We start from the raw sequence: 6,119 nt of genomic DNA on the forward strand, positions 1-6,119 counted from the left end.
CTATTTTTTAAAAATAAATCAACGATCCCTAAGAGAGTAGGTACCTACAACTCTGCTGTATGGTACAGTAGGTTTAAAATGGCCAAAATGGGTCACTAATGGGCGTGTAAAATTTAAATTCAATAATGATAAATCATTGAAAAAAACGATTCTGAACTGAAGCGATCTGTCAACCTATGTCATGTGAAGTACCTATATATTTTCAATATCTATAAAATTGTTGATATTCGCCTTTAGGCTAAGATAATTTATTTTACTATAAGTCAGTGGCACTGAGGTCTAAAAAAAGTACTATAATGTCAAATTTATTTTCAGAAGGTACCACTCACTAAAAATAATCAAACCAAGGTTATTATTATACTATTATATTGCTTGATGTATTATCTACGTTATGAGCAGATCTAAGGTCCTATAATTACCATTAGGATGCGCCATATAGGCGTGTTAACGGAAGGAGCCAGATAGGCACTGGCCCCCTCAGCGGATTATGCTTCAAACAAAATATGCCAGAATAAAAAAAAAGTTGTGCTGTGTGTACCCTGCAGTACCTTATATATATTTGATTAATTGTAATTTTGATATCTTTTTTATTGCTGCAGCACACAAATAATAGAATGTTTAATTGATATTTGAGCATTTATTAATTAGTGATTATATTATCTATATAATATTATGTTCATCAATTCTCTATAACGACTATAACTACATAACATGGTTTGGTAATATTATAAATATTATGCGCTAAAACCTACAAAAAACAAATCACACTCATTTTGATCCCAGGGCACACCGGTATTATAGGCATTGAAATCGCGTATATATACGCCAAAATTGCTACCTCAGGTACAGACACAAACGCTCTAGACCTCCCCGTAACGATTACTTCAAAAACTCCTCAAAAACCAACATTAAAAAAACAATGGCTAATCCTATATGAAAAAGTCAAACCACTAAATTAAACCAGATCAAGAGCACAATATTCTGTATTCAGATGGGAAAATCCTAACATAAATCGAAAAGACGAACAACTATAAATCACCTAAGAATCGGACACACCCACACACCAAGATAACTCACGGGTTCCTTATTTCAAACGATGAACCCCATCTGTGAAAATTGCAATACATGGATTGCAGTCAAACACTTTATCACAGAATGTCATAGGAACGTACACAACTCAACGGAAACACTAGATGAAATTCTCAGACAAAACCCCGATCAAAACACGAAAATTATAACCTTCTTAAAACTAACCAACCTTATAGATACAATGTAATTATAATTATAATTTCAAAGACAATGTAACATAATGTAGGTAAACATCGAACAATTTTAAAAATTGTTATTAGTAGGTATCTAAGAGATTAATACCAATGGCCCTTGCTGCCGAGTTATATACCTATAAGGATCAATAAAAAAAAAAAATAATAGGATGCATATGTTTTTAATTTAGTTTTAAATGTATTTTTATTGTTTTGACAATGGATATACTCGTACTTTTTGATCATTGATCATAATTAAAAATTTGAAATAATACTCAACTGTTTTTCTTAATTCCAGTAATAATTATTAGATAATTAAGAACATTGAACAACTTTGGCGTTCCAAACGAAAACTGTTATAACGGGTTATGGGTATAATACAATTGTTATAATACAAATATACAATAGTATATCTTTACACAAGTGTAGTTGGTATATTAATAGATAATAATAATAATTATGTTTGAAAAAATAAACGGCCTCAAAATCCAACTGATGCTGGCCAATTATAATAATATTATTGCGTACTAGCTGGCCACTAATAAACAACGGTTTGTTTGAAATTATCGGCTTTGGTCTACGACGAAATCCGGAAATGGTTCATTTTATTTTTTTCTGTCTACCTACACGCGCATAATACACCTGCAAAATGGCTGCATCTTATAATATCGAGAAATCCGACCACATTGAAAAGACCACCATAAGAAAAGTTATCGACAAAACAAATAGCAACATCGAATACGATGAAATGGAAACCAAGCTACACAGATTCGATAACTACAACGAAGAAATAACTTATGACGATTTGGCGGGTCTACTGAGTTATGCAAAGCAGTTCACAGGCGACGACGCGTCGACTGCCATAATCGCTCAACCGGACGAATCCTCCAACATTGGACCGGCTGAGATAAACATTATTGCAGACGACGTGATTGCGACGTCGTCAACCAAGCAGGTCGCGGCCGTAGAAGAACATGTTAAGCAAAATGACGAGGCGTTGGACGTCACGCCGACCAGGGGAAAGGAGGTCACATCCCCTTTTTGGGGCTTGTTCGTTTGGCTGGACCCGGGAAACACTCCAGCGATACGCGCACCTCCACGCCCGGGCATCTTGATGAGAATCATTAGCGCGGTGTGGAGAGGCGTAACAAGAGCCGTACGCGGAATTCGTTGTTTTTTATTGAGTTTTTTCCCGAAGTGAAACCGTACGAAAGTTCCCCCCCTGGTTGAGGGCAGCAGACAAAGGCGTGGCGATGTGAGGACGAGGAAGGTACGTGACAGAGCACTGCAGGGTGATCGGCGGTAAGTCGCCAATACGTGTTATTCGGCCACCAGCTGTGGCGCAACGGGATCGCAGACGTCGGGTGCTCGGGATCGCCGACACGCGAGACCCTCTGACGGCGCGGTGGACGCCTAGCTGCTTCGATTGCGATCGACGACGACGACACGACGACGGTGAGACTAGCCATATCGACGCGGGCATCGACGCCGCCCCGTCGATACCAATAACGACTGCAATGCACGAATACGACTCGTTGCGACGGTGACGACGGATTTCCGTAGAGCTCAAAGTGTTCGGGTAGTAGATGATTATAATTTATGTAGGGTAGATAGGAACACGGATGTCAGTATAGCGCTGATGGACTCGAAGAAACTAAACGTTTCAGAGTTACGGCGGTGCGCGACTCCACGGCGGGACCATTGGCCGCGGCAGACTGCACGGTGCCGACGGATGTGGCCAGGGCGAAAATCACGGAGAGTCTCGCTACCGATTCTCTCCCCTTTTCGCCTAGTGGTCTGACGCTGTCGGCCTAGTCACGACGCCTAAGTTAGGTCACCGCCCATTCCACAGTACCCATCATATTTTATAGTCTTCATCGCTCGCTCCGGGAGCTTAGGTAACCGTCGTCACCGGCACAACGATCATCGTATTAAGCACCTGCAGTATCGTCAAGCGCACAACATCGCGCACTAGCCACTTGTCGTCAATCGTTGTTCGTCTCGCAACCGTCGTGGTCGGGCTCCATCCGCTGCCATGGTCGTCTTCGCGCCCCGGGCAAACGCGCCAACGATTCTCGAACGCCCCTCAGGACCGACCGAATAACGCTGTAGAAGTGACCAGTAGCCATGTACTTACTAGCATCTTCTGCGATTATCACTCAATCGCCATTACGTACCACTCACATCGCCACGTCTTCTCTGATGCCTTTTTTTTATTTTTGTTAAAATTATTAGTTATTGTTTTTTTTCAATTTGCATTGTATTATATATTATACTTCATCTTTTCGACATAATCTGTTCAAAATGTTAAAGCACACATTTGTTATGTTCACTAAATTGTTCATTAAATTTTTCAATAAAATATATTTTGTTTATATACAATAACATTTTGTTTTTTATTTTTAGCATTAAAAAGTACGATTTTTTAATTTAACAGAACGATGGTCTCACTGTGCAAAATCATGGTGTCGCGTGGGACCCATAAGGAGTACTAAAAATTTGTTTTTTTGTTACGTATCAATTCGACCAAATCTCAATAAAATATATTATAATATATTTTTGACACGTCATACTTAAAATTATAAGTTTATCGGTGTGGTAAGATTAAGAGGACGTTTCACCCGCATGCGTTTTCTCCGTTTTACAAGTGCGTAGCATTGCAAAAACTGTTTCGCGCGGGAAAGAACCGAGAAAGATACAGTTATTATTAAGAAACGAAATTTTCACCACATAAAGAGGAGAATTTTGTCTGTGCAATATCGTTTTTATTTTTTCGATATCAGAACTACAAAAAAAGTTATTCATGCTTAAAAAACACAAAATTAATGTATTATAAAATAATAAGAATTTTTTTTGTATAAGTGATATCGAAAAAATAAAAACTATATTGCGCAGACAAAATTATCCTTTTTATGTGGTGAAAATTTCGTTTCTTAGTTATAACTGTATCTTTCTCGGTTCTTTCCCGCGTGAAACAGTTTTTGCAATGTTACGCACTTGTAAGACGGAGACAACACATGCGGGTGAAACGTCCTCTTAAGTGTGATTACAGCATTGAACTATATAATAACTATATTATATAGTTCAATGGATTACAGAAAAAAGAAAAAGAAAAAATTAAAACACCACGCACACAATATCATAGAAAATCAATACATTAATTATTAGTCGGCTTAGAATCTAAAATATCAATAACGACAATAACTACTTTTTTGTAATTGTTCTATGAATACCGCATTGTCTTTAGTGTTTACGTAAAAGTAGATATTGCTCCGATCCACAAGTCAGACGATGAAATCCGTGTTGAAATCCACACACGCTGTCTAGTAGTCTAGTTGATGATGTTGATAATACTTGTTGTGGACATAAAAAAAATGCTATTAAATAACTCAAAACAAGTAAAAATATTTTGAAAATGTTATCAAGTATAGAAAATGGTAAAATTGTGTAAATTTCAAGCATCTACGATTATCATCTTGTTAAGTATTCGAATACTTATATTTAAATATTTTTTAAATATTTTTTATTTGTATTTATATTCTAGAATACTAAATACTTTTTTTCATTCTTATATTCTACTGAGTAGAATCTACTCAAATTCCAATTTCCAATATTTTGTAATGTACTGTTTTAAGTTTTAATTATTATATTATAATGGTTCTAACTTCTGAGAATTTATTAATGAGATTTTAGATTTCGTTAAAATACTTTGCTGATAACAAAATGACAGAAACCCCGTCGGCCCCTCCGTATCGATACCATTTCCCATGCATACGGGTCACGAGACACAGACACGACTGGTTATTGAAACTATAAATAGTCTTTTTTTCAAGCTGTAATAAAATAACAATAATACGATTTTAAATTTAAAATTATTATTGTATCTCTTATCTAATGTGTGATACCCAGTATAAAGTACCTAGTCAATAATTATAAGATATTACATTATAAAAAGATTTGATAGTATACTTTAGTAATATAGTATTTGTTTGATGTTTCTCATAAATCATTATATTTTTTTTTATCAATTTAATACTATACATATTACATAATGCAACGTGCAAACAGTGTGTGTGACGTACTGACGTGCGTTCTGTGTTGTCAATTTTTGTTATTACTTATTCAATTATTAAGTACTATTATTTAAAAAAACAATGGATGAAACCGAGAAAAGTTGTGAATTAGACAATCCATGTCCATAAATGAATATTAGTTTGCCATGACCAGTATAAAAATCACATTTTAAAGAAAATTCTTGTCGGCTGTGGTTTATAATGTCGATTATTCGTTTTTGAATTATAACAATATAAGAAAATCGTGTATACTCCTACAACTGAATATTTACTATTTATACCACCACAGATATAGACGTCGTAGAGACAACATGTACCTAACATTAAAAAAATAATATAATGTTGTAAAAGTAAAATTACTTGCCTTAAATTGATCATGATGATCAGAACTATATATAATAATGTGAGCTATATTAGTGATTAGTGAGCAACGATTGAACAGCAATCAACCAAATATTTGTTTATTTTTAGATAACTTTGATAACTAAGACGGAACACACATACACACATGCAAGCCCGGATTAAGATTTTTTAGGTAACAGGGCAAACATTTTTAGAGCTTCTAATACATATCAAATTAAAATAATTATTTATAATAATTGAATCTTTATTATCACAATTTCGCATTTAATATAATTCATGTTGGTATTCGGTATTTGTATAAAAATTGTAAATTCTAACTTTTGCTGAATTAAATGTTTGTTACATATCGTCTAAATTAAAAAGAACCAAGTTTTTTTATTTTAAAAATCTAATATTTATCTTAAGATAAAATTTAGATTCT

Source organism: Diuraphis noxia, unplaced genomic scaffold, assembly GCF_037042655.1.
Source record: "Diuraphis noxia isolate RWA-SAM2 unplaced genomic scaffold, SU_Dnox_SAM2 contig0002, whole genome shotgun sequence".
NCBI classification, from domain to species: Eukaryota; Metazoa; Arthropoda; class Insecta; order Hemiptera; family Aphididae; genus Diuraphis; species Diuraphis noxia.